This window comes from Micromesistius poutassou, assembly GCF_964030765.1.
Source record: "Micromesistius poutassou genome assembly, chromosome: 18".
NCBI lineage: Eukaryota > Metazoa > Chordata > Actinopteri > Gadiformes > Gadidae > Micromesistius > Micromesistius poutassou.
The window spans coordinates 10,845,510-10,868,569 of NC_140288.1; positions in this window are offsets into that span (position 1 = coordinate 10,845,510).

Below are 23,060 nucleotides of genomic sequence, written 5' to 3' on the forward strand. Positions count from 1 at the left end.
CTCAGTTACACGTTTGCATTGAAAGTGACTGAGTTATTCACTTTTCCAGTTTTTATGCGTGCAAAGTGCTTTTCAGAGCGAGAGAATTACTTTTTGACCAAAAAGGTGCTTTTGACCCTAACACGTGAATTATAGTCAAAACAACTGCTCTCCACTTCCAAATGGTGCGCGATGGCATAAATAACCCTATTTAAGCTCAGTTACACGTTTGCATTGAAAGGGACTGAGTTATCAACTTTTCCAGTTTTTATGCGTGCAAAATGCTTTTCAGAGCGAGAGAATCACTTTTTGACCAAAAATGTGTTTTTGACCCTGACACGTGAATTTTGCTCAAAACAAATGCTCTCCACTTCCAAATGGTGCGCAATGGCATAAATAACCCTATTTAAGCTCAGTTACACGTTTGCATTGAAAGTGACTGAGTTATTCACTTTTCCAGTTTTTATGCGTGCAAAATGCTTTTCAGAGCGAGAGAATCACTTTTTGACCAAAAATGTGTTTTTGACCCTGACACGTGAATTGTGCTCAAAACCAATGCTCTCCACTTCCAAATGGTGCGCAATGGCATAAATAACCCTATTTAAGCTCAGTTACACGTTCGCATTGAAAGGGACTGAGTTTTTCACTTTTCCAGTTTTTATGCATGCAAAATGCTTTTCAGAGCGAGAAAAGCATGTTTTGACCCACAATGTGTTTTTGACCCTAACACGTGAATTATAGTCAAAACAACTGCTCTCCACTTCCAAATGGTGCGCGATGGCATAAATAACCCTATTTAAGCTCAGTTACACGTTTGCATTGAAAGGGACTGAGTTATCAACTTTTCCAGTTTTTATGCGTGTGTGGCGGGACTCTATAAAAACTCAATATAAAGGGGAGGGAAGGTAACTAAAGAGGGACCGACAACGCCACCTGGGGAATTGCACCCCAGGAAATAAAACAAAGAAAATAAACTATTACGATACAGAAATTATAAGGACACAGGTTCGAAAATCTAAAAGAGGCAGAGACGATATATATATATATATAATGTTTATTTTAATACAATAATGATGAAATGATGAATCACTAAATAAAGAAAACTGGAATAAAACCAAACTAAACCAAACAACAAAACAAAAGGTTAAGTAAACCAACAACTCAATTGTCAAAACAATGACACAGAAAACGGGAAATAACACAACGCAAACTTAACCAAAGCAAACAAAAGAAAATATCAAAACAGAACCAAAACAAAACCAAAACAGAACAGAACCAAAACCGTACAGAACAGAACCAAAACCGTACAGAACAGCAGCAGGGGATCCTAAAAACAAGAGACACAAATTAATAAAAGGGAAAATGGGAACTCAAAACTGTTAAAAAGCGGGGACCCTACTCACCACCCTGGGAGGCAACCAGCAGAGGCTGAGTTCAGCCATCTTGGGCCTTTTATATTGCACCTGGGTGCAGGGGGAGGAGCTAAGATGGGGTTGCATTCGCAACCCCTACTGAGGTTCACTACAATCTACCCCCTGGGTTTTTAATCGTCGGCCCGACGATTTACATTTACTGCCATGGCCTAAACACAGCACAGCCACTAAGCACAGGCATCAGAGAGTTAGTAGAAACCATCTGGACTAGGAACCCTCTGGACTAGGAACCCATGTGCACTAGTAGGAACCATGTGGACTAGGAACCATGTGCACTAGTAGGAACCATATGGACTAGGAACCATGTGCACTAGTAGGAACCCATGTCGACTAGGAACCCATGTAGACTAGGAACCCGTGTAGACTAGGAACCATGTGCACTAGTAGGAACCCATGTCGACTAGGAACCCATGTAGACTAGGAACCATGTGCACTAGTAGGAACCCATGTAGACTAGGAACCCATGTAGACTAGGAACCATCTGGTCTAGGAGGAACCCATGTAGAGGAGGAACCCATGTGGACTAGGAACCCATGTGGACTAGGAACCCTCTGGACTAGGAACCATGTGCACTAGTAGGAACCATCTGGACTAGGAACCCATGTGGACTAGGAACCATGTAGACTGGGGGTCCAGGTCAGAAACCAAGTGAATGCTTGGTCTACATGAGGGCCAATGACTGCCCTGGTTGGATGCCACCACTAAACAGAATGCATCTGGGGTGCTGCGGACGCTGGTCGCCCTGCTCATAGGGCTGGACACCCAGGTGTTCATAGATGAAGGGTACTTGGTCTACTGGAGACAGGTGACGAGCTCGTACACAGGCGTGGACCTCCTCAATCCACCCCCCAATGCTCAGTCCCGTCCCGCCCCGAAACAGCGGGCACCTCCGGTCTCTGAGGAAATGAACCAGTCTCTCAGTCACTGCAACAGGAGCTGAAGAGAGTCAAGGAGCCGATGAAACTGCTGATGAGGTGTTGGGCCAAGGCCGGCCAGCCCCTTGCTCCCGACGCATCCGCTGACTCTCAGCTCGCAGCTGAGTGGTCAGGTCTCTTAATTGGGCGACCTCCTCCTCCATGAGGAAACAAAACCGAAGAGGTGAAAGAAACTGTCCATGCCAGGAACTGCCCGGCACCTGCTGCTGTTCTGTAAAAAAAAATAAACCCTAACAAGCTATATACAAATAAATTGGGTTGTGGAAAAAAATAACTACAAGTCTCTGCCTCAAAAGAAATCCTGCCGACAACGCCAAAATGTGGCGGGACTCTATAAAAACTCAATATAAAGGGGAGGGAAGGTAACTAAAGAGGGACCGACAACGCCACCTGGGGAATTGCACCCCAGGAAATAAAACAAAGAAAATAAACTATTACGATACAGAAATTATAAGGACACAGGTTCGAAAATCTAAAAGAGGCAGAGACGATATATATATATATATAATGTTTATTTTAATACAATAATGATGAAATGATGAATCACTAAATAAAGAAAACTGGAATAAAACCAAACTAAACCAAACAACAAAACAAAAGGTTAAGTAAACCAACAACTCAATTGTCAAAACAATGACACAGAAAACGGGAAATAACACAACGCAAACTTAACCAAAGCAAACAAAAGAAAATATCAAAACAGAACCAAAACAAAACCAAAACAGAACAGAACCAAAACCGTACAGAACAGAACCAAAACCGTACAGAACAGCAGCAGGGGATCCTAAAAACAAGAGACACAAATTAATAAAAGGGAAAATGGGAACTCAAAACTGTTAAAAAGCGGGGACCCTACTCACCACCCTGGGAGGCAACCAGCAGAGGCTGAGTTCAGCCATCTTGGGCCTTTTATATTGCACCTGGGTGCAGGGGGAGGAGCTAAGATGGGGTTGCATTCGCAACCCCTACTGAGGTTCACTACACGTGCAAAATGCTTTTCAGAGCGAGAGAATCACTTTTTGACCAAAAATGTGTTTTTGACCCTGACACGTGAATTTTGCTCAAAACAAATGCTCTCCACTTCCAAATGGTGCGCAATGGCATAAATAACCCTATTTAAGCTCAGTTACACGTTTGCATTGAAAGTGACTGAGTTATTCACTTTTCCAGTTTTTATGCGTGCAAAATGCTTTTCAGAGCGAGAGAATCACTTTTTGACCAAAAATGTGTTTTTGACCCTGACACGTGAATTGTGCTCAAAACCAATGCTCTCCACTTCCAAATGGTGCGCAATGGCATAAATAACCCTATTTAAGCTCAGTTACACGTTCGCATTGAAAGGGACTGAGTTTTTCACTTTTCCAGTTTTTATGCATGCAAAATGCTTTTCAGAGCGAGAAAAGCATGTTTTGACCCACAATGTGTTTTTGACCCTAACACGTGAATTATGCTCAAAACCAATGCTCTCCACTTCCAAATGGTGCGCAATGGCATAAATAACCCTATTTAAGCTCAGTTACACGTTTGCATTGAAAGTGACTGAGTTATTAGCTTTTCCAGTTTTTATGCGTGCAAAATGCTTTTCAGAGCGAGAAAAGCATCTTTTGACCCACAGTGTGTTTTTGACCCTAACACGTGAATTATAGTCAAAACAACTGCTCTCCACTTCCAAATGGTGCGCGATGGCATAAATAACCCTATTTAAGCTCAGTTACACGTTTGCATTGAAAGGGACTGAGTTATCAACTTTTCCAGTTTTTATGCGTGCAAAATGCTTTTCAGAGCGAGAAAAGCATGTTTTGACCCACAATGTGTTTTTGACCCTAACACGTGAATTATAGTCAAAACAACTGCTCTCCACTTCCAAATGGTGCGCGATGGCATAAATAACCCTATTTAAGCTCAGTTACACGTTTGCATTGAAAGGGACTGAGTTATCAACTTTTCCAGTTTTTATGCGTGCAAAATGCTTTTCAGAGCGAGAAAAGCATGTTTTGACCCACAATGTGTTTTTGACCCTAACACGTGAATTATAGTCAAAACAACTGCTCTCCACTTCCAAATGGTGCGCGATGGCATAAATAACCCTATTTAAGCTCAGTTACACGTTTGCATTGAAAGGGACTGAGTTATCAACTTTTCCAGTTTTTATGCGTGCAAAATGCTTTTCAGAGCGAGAAAAGCATGTTTTGACCCACAATGTGTTTTTGACCCTAACACGTGAATTATAGTCAAAACAACTGCTCTCCACTTCCAAATGGTGCGCGATGGCATAAATAACCCTATTTAAGCTCAGTTACACGTTTGCATTGAAAGGGACTGAGTTATCAACTTTTCCAGTTTTTATGCGTGCAAAATGCTTTTCAGAGCGAGAAAAGCATGTTTTGACCCACAATGTGTTTTTGACCCTAACACGTGAATTATAGTCAAAACAACTGCTCTCCACTTCCAAATGGTGCGCGATGGCATAAATAACCCTATTTAAGCTCAGTTACACGTTTGCATTGAAAGGGACTGAGTTATCAACTTTTCCAGTTTTTATGAGTGCAAAATGCTTTTCAGAGCGAGAGAATCACTTTTTGACCAAAAATGTGTTTTTGACCCTGACACGTGAATTTTGCTCAAAACAAATGCTCTCCACTTCCAAATGGTTCGCAATGGCATAAATAACCCTATTTAAGCTCAGTTACACGTTTGCATTGAAAGTGACTGAGTTATTCACTTTTCCAGTTTTTATGCGTGCAAAATGCTTTTCAGAGCGAGAGAATCACTTTTTGACCAAAAATGTGTTTTTGACCCTGACACGTGAATTGTGCTCAAAACCAATGCTCTCCACTTCCAAATGGTGCGCAATGGCATAAATAACCCTATTTAAGCTCAGTTACACGTTTGCATTGAAAGTGACTGAGTTATTCACTTTTCCAGTTTTTATGCGTGCAAAATGCTTTTCAGAGCGAGAAAAGCATGTTTTGACCCACAATGTGTTTTTGACCCTAACACGTGAATTATAGTCAAAACAACTGCTCTCCACTTCCAAATGGTGCGCGATGGCATAAATAACCCTATTTAAGCTCAGTTACACGTTTGCATTGAAAGGGACTGAGTTATCAACTTTTCCAGTTTTTATGCGTGCAAAATGCTTTTCAGAGCGAGAAAAGCATGTTTTGACCCACAATGTGTTTTTGACCCTAACACGTGAATTATAGTCAAAACAACTGCTCTCCACTTCCAAATGGTGCGCGATGGCATAAATAACCCTATTTAAGCTCAGTTACACGTTTGCATTGAAAGTGACTGAGTTATTCACTTTTCCAGTTTTTATGCGTGCAAAGTGCTTTTCAGAGCGAGAGAATTACTTTTTGACCAAAAAGGTGCTTTTGACCCTAACACGTGAATTATAGTCAAAACAACTGCTCTCCACTTCCAAATGGTGCACGATGGCATAAATAACCCTATTTAAGCTCAGTTACACGTTTGCATTGAAAGTGACTGAGTTATTCACTTTTCCAGTTTTTATGCGTGCAAAGTGCTTTTCAGAGCGAGAGAATCACTTTTTGACCAAAAATGTGTTTTTGACCCTGACACGTGAATTATAGTCAAAACAACTGCTCTCCACCTCCAAATCGTGCGCGATGGCATAAATAACCCTATTTAAGCTCAGTTACACGTTTGCATTGAAAGTGACTGAGTTATTCACTTTTCCAGTTTTTATGCGTGCAAAGTGCTTTTCAGAGCGAGAGAATTACTTTTTGACCAAAAAGGTGCTTTTGACCCTAACACGTGAATTATAGTCAAAACAACTGCTCTCCACTTCCAAATGGTGCGCGATGGCATAAATAACCCTATTTAAGCTCAGTTACACGTTTGCATTGAAAGTGACTGAGTTATTCACTTTTCCAGTTTTTATGCGTGCAAAGTGCTTTTCAGAGAGAGAGAATCACTTTTTGACCAAAAAGGTGCTTTTGACCCTAACACGTGAATTATAGTCAAAACAACTGCTCTCCACTTCCAAATGGTGCGCGATGGCATAAATAACCCTATTTAAGCTCAGTTACACGTTTGCATTGAAAGGGACTGAGTTATCAACTTTTCCAGTTTTTATGCGTGCAAAATGCTTTTCAGAGCGAGAAAAGCATGTTTTGACCCACAATGTGTTTTTGACCCTAACACGTGAATTATAGTCAAAACAACTGCTCTCCACTTCCAAATGGTGCGCGATGGCATAAATAACCCTATTTAAGCTCAGTTACACGTTTGCATTGAAAGGGACTGAGTTATCAACTTTTCCAGTTTTTATGAGTGCAAAATGCTTTTCAGAGCGAGAGAATCACTTTTTGACCAAAAATGTGTTTTTGACCCTGACACGTGAATTTTGCTCAAAACAAATGCTCTCCACTTCCAAATGGTTCGCAATGGCATAAATAACCCTATTTAAGCTCAGTTACACGTTTGCATTGAAAGTGACTGAGTTATTCACTTTTCCAGTTTTTATGCGTGCAAAATGCTTTTCAGAGCGAGAGAATCACTTTTTGACCAAAAATGTGTTTTTGACCCTGACACGTGAATTGTGCTCAAAACCAATGCTCTCCACTTCCAAATGTTGCGCAATGGCATAAATAACCCTATTTAAGCTCAGTTACACGTTTGCATTGAAAGTGACTGAGTTATTCACTTTTCCAGTTTTTATGCGTGCAAAATGCTTTTCAGAGCGAGAAAAGCATCTTTTGACCCACAATGTGTTTTTGACCCTAACACGTGAATTATAGTCAAAACAACTGCTCTCCACTTCCAAATGGTGCGCGATGGCATAAATAACCCTATTTAAGCTCAGTTACACGTTTGCATTGAAAGGGACTGAGTTATCAACTTTTCCAGTTTTTATGCGTGCAAAATGCTTTTCAGAGCGAGAAAAGCATGTTTTGACCCACAATGTGTTTTTGACCCTAACACGTGAATTATAGTCAAAACAACTGCTCTCCACTTCCAAATGGTGCGCGATGGCATAAATAACCCTATTTAAGCTCAGTTACACGTTTGCATTGAAAGGGACTGAGTTATCAACTTTTCCAGTTTTTATGCGTGCAAAATGCTTTTCAGAGCGAGAAAAGCATGTTTTGACCCACAATGTGTTTTTGACCCTAACACGTGAATTATAGTCAAAACAACTGCTCTCCACTTCCAAATGGTGCGCGATGGCATAAATAACCCTATTTAAGCTCAGTTACACGTTTGCATTGAAAGTGACTGAGTTATTCACTTTTCCAGTTTTTATGCGTGCAAAGTGCTTTTCAGAGCGAGAGAATTACTTTTTGACCAAAAAGGTGCTTTTGACCCTAACACGTGAATTATAGTCAAAACAACTGCTCTCCACTTCCAAATGGTGCACGATGGCATAAATAACCCTATTTAAGCTCAGTTACACGTTTGCATTGAAAGTGACTGAGTTATTCACTTTTCCAGTTTTTATGCGTGCAAAGTGCTTTTCAGAGCGAGAGAATCACTTTTTGACCAAAAAGGTGCTTTTGACCCTAACACGTGAATTATAGTCAAAACAACTGCTCTCCACTTCCAAATGGTGCGCGATGGCATAAATAACCCTATTTAAGCTCAGTTACACGTTTGCATTGAAAGGGACTGAGTTATCAACTTTTCCAGTTTTTATGCGTGCAAAATGCTTTTCAGAGCGAGAGAATCACTTTTTGACCAAAAATGTGTTTTTGACCCTGACACGTGAATTTTGCTCAAAACAAATGCTCTCCACTTCCAAATGGTGCGCAATGGCATAAATAACCCTATTTAAGCTCAGTTACACGTTTGCATTGAAAGTGACTGAGTTATTCACTTTTCCAGTTTTTATGCGTGCAAAATGCTTTTCAGAGCGAGAGAATCACTTTTTGACCAAAAATGTGTTTTTGACCCTGACACGTGAATTGTGCTCAAAACCAATGCTCTCCACTTCCAAATGGTGCGCAATGGCATAAATAACCCTATTTAAGCTCAGTTACACGTTCGCATTGAAAGGGACTGAGTTTTTCACTTTTCCAGTTTTTATGCATGCAAAATGCTTTTCAGAGCGAGAAAAGCATGTTTTGACCCACAATGTGTTTTTGACCCTAACACGTGAATTATAGTCAAAACAACTGCTCTCCACTTCCAAATGGTGCGCGATGGCATAAATAACCCTATTTAAGCTCAGTTACACGTTTGCATTGAAAGTGACTGAGTTATTCACTTTTCCAGTTTTTATGCGTGCAAAGTGCTTTTCAGAGCGAGAGAATCACTTTTTGACCAAAAAGGTGCTTTTGACCCTAACACGTGAATTATAGTCAAAACAACTGCTCTCCACTTCCAAATGGTGCGCGATGGCATAAATAACCCTATTTAAGCTCAGTTACACGTTTGCATTGAAAGGGACTGAGTTATCAACTTTTCCAGTTTTTATGCGTGCAAAATGCTTTTCAGAGCGAGAGAATCACTTTTTGACCAAAAATGTGTTTTTGACCCTGACACGTGAATTTTGCTCAAAACAAATGCTCTCCACTTCCAAATGGTGCGCAATGGCATAAATAACCCTATTTAAGCTCAGTTACACGTTTGCATTGAAAGTGACTGAGTTATTCACTTTTCCAGTTTTTATGCGTGCAAAATGCTTTTCAGAGCGAGAGAATCACTTTTTGACCAAAAATGTGTTTTTGACCCTGACACGTGAATTGTGCTCAAAACCAATGCTCTCCACTTCCAAATGGTGCGCAATGGCATAAATAACCCTATTTAAGCTCAGTTACACGTTCGCATTGAAAGGGACTGAGTTTTTCACTTTTCCAGTTTTTATGCATGCAAAATGCTTTTCAGAGCGAGAAAAGCATGTTTTGACCCACAATGTGTTTTTGACCCTAACACGTGAATTATGCTCAAAACCAATGCTCTCCACTTCCAAATGGTGCGCAATGGCATAAATAACCCTATTTAAGCTCAGTTACACGTTTGCATTGAAAGTGACTGAGTTATTAGCTTTTCCAGTTTTTATGCGTGCAAAATGCTTTTCAGAGCGAGAAAAGCATCTTTTGACCCACAGTGTGTTTTTGACCCTAACACGTGAATTATAGTCAAAACAACTGCTCTCCACTTCCAAATGGTGCGCGATGGCATAAATTACACGTTTGCATTGAAAGGGACTGAGTTATCAACTTTTCCAGTTTTTATGCGTGCAAAATGCTTTTCAGAGCGAGAAAAGCATGTTTTGACCCACAATGTGTTTTTGACCCTAACACGTGAATTATAGTCAAAACAACTGCTCTCCACTTCCAAATGGTGCGCGATGGCATAAATAACCCTATTTAAGCTCAGTTACACGTTTGCATTGAAAGGGACTGAGTTATCAACTTTTCCAGTTTTTATGCGTGCAAAATGCTTTTCAGAGCGAGAGAATCACTTTTTGACCAAAAATGTGTTTTTGACCCTGACACGTGAATTTTGCTCAAAACAAATGCTCTCCACTTCCAAATGGTGCGCAATGGCATAAATAACCCTATTTAAGCTCAGTTACACGTTTGCATTGAAAGTGACTGAGTTATTCACTTTTCCAGTTTTTATGCGTGCAAAATGCTTTTCAGAGCGAGAGAATCACTTTTTGACCAAAAATGTGTTTTTGACCCTGACACGTGAATTGAGCTCAAAACCAATGCTCTCCACTTCCAAATGGTGCGCAATGGCATAAATAACCCTATTTAAGCTCAGTTACACGTTCGCATTGAAAGGGACTGAGTTTTTCACTTTTCCAGTTTTTATGCATGCAAAATGCTTTTCAGAGCGAGAAAAGCATGTTTTGACCCACAATGTGTTTTTGACCCTAACACGTGAATTATAGTCAAAACAACTGCTCTCCACTTCCAAATGGTGCGCGATGGCATAAATAACCCTATTTAAGCTCAGTTACACGTTTGCATTGAAAGGGACTGAGTTATCAACTTTTCCAGTTTTTATGCGTGCAAAATGCTTTTCAGAGCGAGAGAATCACTTTTTGACCAAAAATGTGTTTTTGACCCTGACACGTGAATTTTGCTCAAAACAAATGCTCTCCACTTCCAAATGGTGCGCAAATGGCATAAATAACCCTATTTAAGCTCAGTTACACGTTTGCATTGAAAGTGACTGAGTTATTCACTTTTCCAGTTTTTATGCGTGCAAAATGCTTTTCAGAGCGAGAGAATCACTTTTTGACCAAAAATGTGTTTTTGACCCTGACACGTGAATTGTGCTCAAAACCAATGCTCTCCACTTCCAAATGGTGCGCAATGGCATAAATAACCCTATTTAAGCTCAGTTACACGTTCGCATTGAAAGGGACTGAGTTTTTCACTTTTCCAGTTTTTATGCATGCAAAATGCTTTTCAGAGCGAGAAAAGCATGTTTTGACCCACAATGTGTTTTTGACCCTAACACGTGAATTATGCTCAAAACCAATGCTCTCCACTTCCAAATGGTGCGCAATGGCATAAATAACCCTATTTAAGCTCAGTTACACGTTTGCATTGAAAGTGACTGAGTTATTCACTTTTCCAGTTTTTATGCGTGCAAAATGCTTTTCAGAGCGAGAAAAGCATCTTTTGACCCACAATGTGTTTTTGACCCTAACACGTGAATTATAGTCAAAACAACTGCTCTCCACTTCCAAATGGTGCGCGATGGCATAAATAACCCTATTTAAGCTCAGTTACACGTTTGCATTGAAAGGGACTGAGTTATCAACTTTTCCAGTTTTTATGCGTGCAAAATGCTTTTCAGAGCGAGAGAATCACTTTTTGACCAAAAATGTGTTTTTGACCCTGACACGTGAATTTTGCTCAAAACAAATGCTCTCCACTTCCAAATGGTGCGCAAATGGCATAAATAACCCTATTTAAGCTCAGTTACACGTTTGCATTGAAAGTGACTGAGTTATTCACTTTTCCAGTTTTTATGCGTGCAAAATGCTTTTCAGAGCGAGAGAATCACTTTTTGACCAAAAATGTGTTTTTGACCCTGACACGTGAATTGTGCTCAAAACCAATGCTCTCCACTTCCAAATGGTGCGCAATGGCATAAATAACCCTATTTAAGCTCAGTTACACGTTCGCATTGAAAGGGACTGAGTTTTTCACTTTTCCAGTTTTTATGCATGCAAAATGCTTTTCAGAGCGAGAAAAGCATGTTTTGACCCACAATGTGTTTTTGACCCTAACACGTGAATTATGCTCAAAACCAATGCTCTCCACTTCCAAATGGTGCGCGATGGCATAAATAACCCTATTTAAGCTCAGTTACACGTTTGCATTGAAAGGGACTGAGTTATCAACTTTTCCAGTTTTTATGCGTGCAAAATGCTTTTCAGAGCGAGAAAAGCATGTTTTGACCCACAATGTGTTTTTGACCCTAACACGTGAATTATAGTCAAAACAACTGCTCTCCACTTCCAAATGGTGCGCGATGGCATAAATAACCCTATTTAAGCTCAGTTACACGTTTGCATTGAAAGGGACTGAGTTATCAACTTTTCCAGTTTTTATGCGTGCAAAATGCTTTTCAGAGCGAGAAAAGCATGTTTTGACCCACAATGTGTTTTTGACCCTAACACGTGAATTATAGTCAAAACAACTGCTCTCCACTTCCAAATGGTGCGCGATGGCATAAATAACCCTATTTAAGCTCAGTTACACGTTTGCATTGAAAGGGACTGAGTTATCAACTTTTCCAGTTTTTATGCGTGCAAAATGCTTTTCAGAGCGAGAAAAGCATGTTTTGACCCACAATGTGTTTTTGACCCTAACACGTGAATTATAGTCAAAACAACTGCTCTCCACTTCCAAATGGTGCGCGATGGCATAAATAACCCTATTTAAGCTCAGTTACACGTTTGCATTGAAAGGGACTGAGTTATCAACTTTTCCAGTTTTTATGCGTGCAAAATGCTTTTCAGAGCGAGAAAAGCATGTTTTGACCCACAATGTGTTTTTGACCCTAACACGTGAATTATAGTCAAAACAACTGCTCTCCACTTCCAAATGGTGCGCGATGGCATAAATAACCCTATTTAAGCTCAGTTACACGTTTGCATTGAAAGGGACTGAGTTATCAACTTTTCCAGTTTTTATGCGTGCAAAATGCTTTTCAGAGCGAGAAAAGCATGTTTTGACCCACAATGTGTTTTTGACCCTAACACGTGAATTATAGTCAAAACAACTGCTCTCCACTTCCAAATGGTGCGCGATGGCATAAATAACCCTATTTAAGCTCAGTTACACGTTTGCATTGAAAGGGACTGAGTTATCAACTTTTCCAGTTTTTATGCGTGCAAAATGCTTTTCAGAGCGAGAGAATCACTTTTTGACCAAAAATGTGTTTTTGACCCTGACACGTGAATTGTGCTCAAAACCAATGCTCTCCACTTCCAAATGGTGCGCAATGGCATAAATAACCCTATTTAAGCTCAGTTACACGTTCGCATTGAAAGGGACTGAGTTTTTCACTTTTCCAGTTTTTATGCATGCAAAATGCTTTTCAGAGCGAGAAAAGCATGTTTTGACCCACAATGTGTTTTTGACCCTAACACGTGAATTATAGTCAAAACAACTGCTCTCCACTTCCAAATGGTGCGCGATGGCATAAATAACCCTATTTAAGCTCAGTTACACGTTTGCATTGAAAGGGACTGAGTTATCAACTTTTCCAGTTTTTATGCGTGCAAAATGCTTTTCAGAGCGAGAAAAGCATGTTTTGACCCACAATGTGTTTTTGACCCTAACACGTGAATTATAGTCAAAACAACTGCTCTCCACTTCCAAATGGTGCGCGATGGCATAAATAACCCTATTTAAGCTCAGTTACACGTTTGCATTGAAAGGGACTGAGTTATCAACTTTTCCAGTTTTTATGCGTGCAAAATGCTTTTCAGAGCGAGAAAAGTATGTTTTGACCCACAATGTGTTTTTGACCCTAACACGTGAATTATAGTCAAAACAACTGCTCTCCACTTCCAAATGGTGCGCGATGGCATAAATAACCCTATTTAAGCTCAGTTACACGTTTGCATTGAAAGGGACTGAGTTATCAACTTTTCCAGTTTTTATGCGTGCAAAATGCTTTTCAGAGCGAGAGAATCACTTTTTGACCAAAAATGTGTTTTTGACCCTGACACGTGAATTGTGCTCAAAACCAATGCTCTCCACTTCCAAATGGTGCGCAATGGCATAAATAACCCTATTTAAGCTCAGTTACACGTTCGCATTGAAAGGGACTGAGTTTTTCACTTTTCCAGTTTTTATGCATGCAAAATGCTTTTCAGAGCGAGAAAAGCATGTTTTGACCCACAATGTGTTTTTGACCCTAACACGTGAATTATGCTCAAAACCAATGCTCTCCACTTCCAAATGGTGCGCAATGGCATAAATAACCCTATTTAAGCTCAGTTACACGTTTGCATTGAAAGTGACTGAGTTATTAGCTTTTCCAGTTTTTATGCGTGCAAAATGCTTTTCAGAGCGAGAAAAGCATCTTTTGACCCACAATGTGTTTTTGACCCTAACACGTGAATTATAGTCAAAACAACTGCTCTCCACTTCCAAATGGTGCGCGATGGCATAAATAACCCTATTTAAGCTCAGTTACACGTTTGCATTGAAAGGGACTGAGTTATCAACTTTTCCAGTTTTTATGCGTGCAAAATGCTTTTCAGAGCGAGAAAAGCATGTTTTGACCCACAATGTGTTTTTGACCCTAACACGTGAATTATAGTCAAAACAACTGCTCTCCACTTCCAAATGGTGCGCGATGGCATAAATAACCCTATTTAAGCTCAGTTACACGTTTGCATTGAAAGTGACTGAGTTATTCACTTTTCCAGTTTTTATGCGTGCAAAGTGCTTTTCAGAGCGAGAGAATTACTTTTTGACCAAAAAGGTGCTTTTGACCCTAACACGTGAATTATAGTCAAAACAACTGCTCTCCACTTCCAAATGGTGCGCGATGGCATAAATAACCCTATTTAAGCTCAGTTACACGTTTGCATTGAAAGGGACTGAGTTATCAACTTTTCCAGTTTTTATGCGTGCAAAATGCTTTTCAGAGCGAGAGAATCACTTTTTGACCAAAAATGTGTTTTTGACCCTGACACGTGAATTTTGCTCAAAACAAATGCTCTCCACTTCCAAATGGTGCGCAATGGCATAAATAACCCTATTTAAGCTCAGTTACACGTTTGCATTGAAAGTGACTGAGTTATTCACTTTTCCAGTTTTTATGCGTGCAAAATGCTTTTCAGAGCGAGAGAATCACTTTTTGACCAAAAATGTGTTTTTGACCCTGACACGTGAATTGTGCTCAAAACCAATGCTCTCCACTTCCAAATGGTGCGCAATGGCATAAATAACCCTATTTAAGCTCAGTTACACGTTCGCATTGAAAGGGACTGAGTTTTTCACTTTTCCAGTTTTTATGCATGCAAAATGCTTTTCAGAGCGAGAAAAGCATGTTTTGACCCACAATGTGTTTTTGACCCTAACACGTGAATTATGCTCAAAACCAATGCTCTCCACTTCCAAATGGTGCGCAATGGCATAAATAACCCTATTTAAGCTCAGTTACACGTTTGCATTGAAAGTGACTGAGTTATTCACTTTTCCAGTTTTTATGCGTGCAAAATGCTTTTCAGAGCGAGAAAAGCATCTTTTGACCCACAATGTGTTTTTGACCCTAACACGTGAATTATAGTCAAAACAACTGCTCTCCACTTCCAAATGGTGCGCGATGGCATAAATAACCCTATTTAAGCTCAGTTACACGTTTGCATTGAAAGGGACTGAGTTATCAACTTTTCCAGTTTTTATGCGTGCAAAATGCTTTTCAGAGCGAGAAAAGCATGTTTTGACCCACAATGTGTTTTTGACCCTAACACGTGAATTATAGTCAAAACAACTGCTCTCCACTTCCAAATGGTGCGCGATGGCATAAATAACCCTATTTAAGCTCAGTTACACGTTTGCATTGAAAGGGACTGAGTTATCAACTTTTCCAGTTTTTATGCGTGCAAAATGCTTTTCAGAGCGAGAAAAGCATGTTTTGACCCACAATGTGTTTTTGACCCTAACACGTGAATTATAGTCAAAACAACTGCTCTCCACTTCCAAATGGTGCGCGATGGCATAAATAACCCTATTTAAGCTCAGTTACACGTTTGCATTGAAAGGGACTGAGTTATCAACTTTTCCAGTTTTTATGCGTGCAAAATGCTTTTCAGAGCGAGAAAAGCATGTTTTGACCCACAATGTGTTTTTGACCCTAACACGTGAATTATAGTCAAAACAACTGCTCTCCACTTCCAAATGGTGCGCGATGGCATAAATAACCCTATTTAAGCTCAGTTACACGTTTGCATTGAAAGGGACTGAGTTATCAACTTTTCCAGTTTTTATGCGTGCAAAATGCTTTTCAGAGCGAGAAAAGCATGTTTTGACCCACAATGTGTTTTTGACCCTAACACGTGAATTATAGTCAAAACAACTGCTCTCCACTTCCAAATGGTGCGCGATGGCATAAATAACCCTATTTAAGCTCAGTTACACGTTTGCATTGAAAGGGACTGAGTTATCAACTTTTCCGGTTTTTATGAGTGCAAAATGCTTTTCAGAGCGAGAGAATCACTTTTTGACCAAAAATGTGTTTTTGACCCTGACACGTGAATTTTGCTCAAAACAAATGCTCTCCACTTCCAAATGGTGCGCAATGGCATAAATAACCCTATTTAAGCTCAGTTACACGTTTGCATTGAAAGTGACTGAGTTATTCACTTTTCCAGTTTTTATGCGTGCAAAATGCTTTTCAGAGCGAGAGAATCACTTTTTGACCAAAAATGTGTTTTTGACCCTGACACGTGAATTGTGCTCAAAACCAATGCTCTCCACTTCCAAATGGTGCGCAATGGCATAAATAACCCTATTTAAGCTCAGTTACACGTTTGCATTGAAAGTGACTGAGTTATTCACTTTTCCAGTTTTTATGCGTGCAAAATGCTTTTCAGAGCGAGAAAAGCATGTTTTGACCCACAATGTGTTTTTGACCCTAACACGTGAATTATAGTCAAAACAACTGCTCTCCACTTCCAAATGGTGCGCGATGGCATAAATAACCCTATTTAAGCTCAGTTACACGTTTGCATTGAAAGGGACTGAGTTATCAACTTTTCCAGTTTTTATGCGTGCAAAATGCTTTTCAGAGCGAGAGAATCACTTTTTGACCAAAAATGTGTTTTTGACCCTGACACGTGAATTGTGCTCAAAACCAATGCTCTCCACTTCCAAATGGTGCGCAATGGCATAAATAACCCTATTTAAGCTCAGTTACACGTTCGCATTGAAAGGGACTGAGTTTTTCACTTTTCCAGTTTTTATGCATGCAAAATGCTTTTCAGAGCGAGAAAAGCATGTTTTGACCCACAATGTGTTTTTGACCCTAACACGTGAATTATAGTCAAAACAACTGCTCTCCACTTCCAAATGGTGCGCGATGGCATAAATAACCCTATTTAAGCTCAGTTACACGTTTGCATTGAAAGGGACTGAGTTATCAACTTTTCCAGTTTTTATGCGTGCAAAATGCTTTTCAGAGCGAGAAAAGCATGTTTTGACCCACAATGTGTTTTTGACCCTAACACGTGAATTATAGTCAAAACAACTGCTCTCCACTTCCAAATGGTGCGCGATGGCATAAATAACCCTATTTAAGCTCAGTTACACGTTTGCATTGAAAGGGACTGAGTTATCAACTTTTCCAGTTTTTATGCGTGCAAAATGCTTTTCAGAGCGAGAAAAGTATGTTTTGACCCACAATGTGTTTTTGACCCTAACACGTGAATTATAGTCAAAACAACTGCTCTCCACTTCCAAATGGTGCGCGATGGCATAAATAACCCTATTTAAGCTCAGTTACACGTTTGCATTGAAAGGGACTGAGTTATCAACTTTTCCAGTTTTTATGCGTGCAAAATGCTTTTCAGAGCGAGAGAATCACTTTTTGACCAAAAATGTGTTTTTGACCCTGACACGTGAATTGTGCTCAAAACCAATGCTCTCCACTTCCAAATGGTGCGCAATGGCATAAATAACCCTATTTAAGCTCAGTTACACGTTCGCATTGAAAGGGACTGAGTTTTTCACTTTTCCAGTTTTTATGCATGCAAAATGCTTTTCAGAGCGAGAAAAGCATGTTTTGACCCACAATGTGTTTTTGACCCTAACACGTGAATTATGCTCAAAACCAATGCTCTCCACTTCCAAATGGTGCGCAATGGCATAAATAACCCTATTTAAGCTCAGTTACACGTTTGCATTGAAAGTGACTGAGTTATTAGCTTTTCCAGTTTTTATGCGTGCAAAATGCTTTTCAGAGCGAGAAAAGCATCTTTTGACCCACAATGTGTTTTTGACCCTAACACGTGAATTATAGTCAAAACAACTGCTCTCCACTTCCAAATGGTGCGCGATGGCATAAATAACCCTATTTAAGCTCAGTTACACGTTTGCATTGAAAGGGACTGAGTTATCAACTTTTCCAGTTTTTATGCGTGCAAAATGCTTTTCAGAGCGAGAAAAGCATGTTTTGACCCACAATGTGTTTTTGACCCTAACACGTGAATTATAGTCAAAACAACTGCTCTCCACTTCCAAATGGTGCGCGATGGCATAAATAACCCTATTTAAGCTCAGTTACACGTTTGCATTGAAAGTGACTGAGTTATTCACTTTTCCAGTTTTTATGCGTGCAAAGTGCTTTTCAGAGCGAGAGAATTACTTTTTGACCAAAAAGGTGCTTTTGACCCTAACACGTGAATTATAGTCAAAACAACTGCTCTCCACTTCCAAATGGTGCGCGATGGCATAAATAACCCTATTTAAGCTCAGTTACACGTTTGCATTGAAAGGGACTGAGTTATCAACTTTTCCAGTTTTTATGCGTGCAAAATGCTTTTCAGAGCGAGAGAATCACTTTTTGACCAAAAATGTGTTTTTGACCCTGACACGTGAATTTTGCTCAAAACAAATGCTCTCCACTTCCAAATGGTGCGCAATGGCATAAATAACCCTATTTAAGCTCAGTTACACGTTTGCATTGAAAGTGACTGAGTTATTCACTTTTCCAGTTTTTATGCGTGCAAAATGCTTTTCAGAGCGAGAGAATCACTTTTTGACCAAAAATGTGTTTTTGACCCTGACACGTGAATTGTGCTCAAAACCAATGCTCTCCACTTCCAAATGGTGCGCAATGGCATAAATAACCCTATTTAAGCTCAGTTACACGTTCGCATTGAAAGGGACTGAGTTTTTCACTTTTCCAGTTTTTATGCATGCAAAATGCTTTTCAGAGCGAGAAAAGCATGTTTTGACCCACAATGTGTTTTTGACCCTAACACGTGAATTATGCTCAAAACCAATGCTCTCCACTTCCAAATGGTGCGCAATGGCATAAATAACCCTATTTAAGCTCAGTTACACGTTTGCATTGAAAGTGACTGAGTTATTCACTTTTCCAGTTTTTATGCGTGCAAAATGCTTTTCAGAGCGAGAAAAGCATCTTTTGACCCACAATGTGTTTTTGACCCTAACACGTGAATTATAGTCAAAACAACTGCTCTCCACTTCCAAATGGTGCGCGATGGCATAAATAACCCTATTTAAGCTCAGTTACACGTTTGCATTGAAAGGGACTGAGTTATCAACTTTTCCAGTTTTTATGCGTGCAAAATGCTTTTCAGAGCGAGAAAAGCATGTTTTGACCCACAATGTGTTTTTGACCCTAACACGTGAATTATAGTCAAAACAACTGCTCTCCACTTCCAAATGGTGCGCGATGGCATAAATAACCCTATTTAAGCTCAGTTACACGTTTGCATTGAAAGTGACTGAGTTATTCACTTTTCCAGTTTTTATGCGTGCAAAGTGCTTTTCAGAGCGAGAGAATTACTTTTTGACCAAAAAGGTGCTTTTGACCCTAACACGTGAATTATAGTCAAAACAACTGCTCTCCACTTCCAAATGGTGCGCGATGGCATAAATAACCCTATTTAAGCTCAGTTACACGTTTGCATTGAAAGGGACTGAGTTATCAACTTTTCCAGTTTTTATGCGTGCAAAATGCTTTTCAGAGCGAGAGAATCACTTTTTGACCAAAAATGTGTTTTTGACCCTGACACGTGAATTTTGCTCAAAACAAATGCTCTCCACTTCCAAATGGTGCGCAATGGCATAAATAACCCTATTTAAGCTCAGTTACACGTTTGCATTGAAAGTGACTGAGTTATTCACTTTTCCAGTTTTTATGCGTGCAAAATGCTTTTCAGAGCGAGAGAATCACTTTTTGACCAAAAATGTGTTTTTGACCCTGACACGTGAATTGTGCTCAAAACCAATGCTCTCCACTTCCAAATGGTGCGCAATGGCATAAATAACCCTATTTAAGCTCAGTTACACGTTCGCATTGAAAGGGACTGAGTTTTTCACTTTTCCAGTTTTTATGCATGCAAAATGCTTTTCAGAGCGAGAAAAGCATGTTTTGACCCACAATGTGTTTTTGACCCTAACACGTGAATTATGCTCAAAACCAATGCTCTCCACTTCCAAATGGTGCGCAATGGCATAAATAACCCTATTTAAGCTCAGTTACACGTTTGCATTGAAAGTGACTGAGTTATTCACTTTTCCAGTTTTTATGCGTGCAAAATGCTTTTCAGAGCGAGAAAAGCATCTTTTGACCCACAATGTGTTTTTGACCCTAACACGTGAATTATAGTCAAAACAACTGCTCTCCACTTCCAAATGGTGCGCGATGGCATAAATAACCCTATTTAAGCTCAGTTACACGTTTGCATTGAAAGGGACTGAGTTATCAACTTTTCCAGTTTTTATGCGTGCAAAGTGCTTTTCAGAGCGAGAGAATTACTCTTTGACCAAAAAGGTGCTTTTGACCCTAACACGTGAATTATAGTCAAAACAACTGCTCTCCACTTCCAAATGGTGCGCGATGGCATAAATAACCCTATTTAAGCTCAGTTACACGTTTGCATTGAAAGTGACTGAGTTATTCACTTTTCCAGTTTTTATGCGTGCAAAGTGCTTTTCAGAGCGAGAGAATCACTTTTTGACCAAAAAGGTGCTTTTGACCCTAACACGTGAATTATAGTCAAAACAACTGCTCTCCACTTCCAAATGGTGCGCGATGGCATAAATAACCCTATTTAAGCTCAGTTACACGTTTGCATTGAAAGGGACTGAGTTATCAACTTTTCCAGTTTTTATGCGTGCAAAATGCTTTTCAGAGCGAGAGAATCACTTTTTGACCAAAAATGTGTTTTTGACCCTGACACGTGAATTTTGCTCAAAACAAATGCTCTCCACTTCCAAATGGTGCGCAATGGCATAAATAACCCTATTTAAGCTCAGTTACACGTTTGCATTGAAAGTGACTGAGTTATTCACTTTTCCAGTTTTTATGCGTGCAAAGTGCTTTTCAGAGCGAGAGAATCACTTTTTGACCAAAAAGGTGCTTTTGACCCTAACACGTGAATTATAGTCAAAACAACTGCTCTCCACTTCCAAATGGTGCGCGATGGCATAAATAACCCTATTTAAGCTCAGTTACACGTTTGCATTGAAAGGGACTGAGTTATCAACTTTTCCAGTTTTTATGCGTGCAAAATGCTTTTCAGAGCGAGAAAAGCATGTTTTGACCCACAATGTGTTTTTGACCCTAACACGTGAATTATAGTCAAAACAACTGCTCTCCACTTCCAAATGGTGCGCGATGGCATAAATAACCCTATTTAAGCTCAGTTACACGTTTGCATTGAAAGGGACTGAGTTATCAACTTTTCCAGTTTTTATGCGTGCAAAATGCTTTTCAGAGCGAGAGAATCACTTTTTGACCAAAAATGTGTTTTTGACCCTGACACGTGAATTGTGCTCAAAACCAATGCTCTCCACTTCCAAATGGTGCGCAATGGCATAAATAACCCTATTTAAGCTCAGTTACACGTTTGCATTGAAAGTGACTGAGTTATTCACTTTTCCAGTTTTTATGCGTGCAAAATGCTTTTCAGAGCGAGAAAAGCATCTTTTGACCCACAATGTGTTTTTGACCCTAACACGTGAATTATAGTCAAAACAACTGCTCTCCACTTCCAAATGGTGCGCGATGGCATAAATAACCCTATTTAAGCTCAGTTACACGTTTGCATTGAAAGGGACTGAGTTATCAACTTTTCCAGTTTTTATGCGTGCAAAGTGCTTTTCAGAGCGAGAGAATTACTCTTTGACCAAAAAGGTGCTTTTGACCCTAACACGTGAATTATAGTCAAAACAACTGCTCTCCACTTCCAAATGGTGCGCGATGGCATAAATAACCCTATTTAAGCTCAGTTACACGTTTGCATTGAAAGTGACTGAGTTATTCACTTTTCCAGTTTTTATGCGTGCAAAGTGCTTTTCAGAGCGAGAGAATCACTTTTTGACCAAAAAGGTGCTTTTGACCCTAACACGTGAATTATAGTCAAAACAACTGCTCTCCACTTCCAAATGGTGCGCGATGGCATAAATAACCCTATTTAAGCTCAGTTACACGTTTGCATTGAAAGGGACTGAGTTATCAACTTTTCCAGTTTTTATGCGTGCAAAATGCTTTTCAGAGCGAGAGAATCACTTTTTGACCAAAAATGTGTTTTTGACCCTGACACGTGAATTTTGCTCAAAACAAATGCTCTCCACTTCCAAATGGTGCGCAATGGCATAAATAACCCTATTTAAGCTCAGTTACACGTTTGCATTGAAAGTGACTGAGTTATTCACTTTTCCAGTTTTTATGCGTGCAAAGTGCTTTTCAGAGCGAGAGAATCACTTTTTGACCAAAAAGGTGCTTTTGACCCTAACACGTGAATTATAGTCAAAACAACTGCTCTCCACTTCCAAATGGTGCGCGATGGCATAAATAACCCTATTTAAGCTCAGTTACACGTTTGCATTGAAAGGGACTGAGTTATCAACTTTTCCAGTTTTTATGCGTGCAAAATGCTTTTCAGAGCGAGAGAATCACTTTTTGACCAAAAATGTGTTTTTGACCCTGACACGTGAATTTTGCTCAAAACAAATGCTCTCCACTTCCAAATGGTGCGCAATGGCATAAATAACCCTATTTAAGCTCAGTTACACGTTTGCATTGAAAGTGACTGAGTTATTCACTTTTCCAGTTTTTATGCGTGCAAAATGCTTTTCAGAGCGAGAGAATCACTTTTTGACCAAAAATGTGTTTTTGACCCTGACACGTGAATTGTGCTCAAAACCAATGCTCTCCACTTCCAAATGGTGCGCAATGGCATAAATAACCCTATTTAAGCTCAGTTACACGTTCGCATTGAAAGGGACTGAGTTTTTCACTTTTCCAGTTTTTATGCATGCAAAATGCTTTTCAGAGCGAGAAAAGCATGTTTTGACCCACAATGTGTTTTTGACCCTAACACGTGAATTATGCTCAAAACCAATGCTCTCCACTTCCAAATGGTGCGCAATGGCATAAATAACCCTATTTAAGCTCAGTTACACGTTTGCATTGAAAGTGACTGAGTTATTCACTTTTCCAGTTTTTATGCGTGCAAAATGCTTTTCAGAGCGAGAAAAGCATCTTTTGACCCACAATGTGT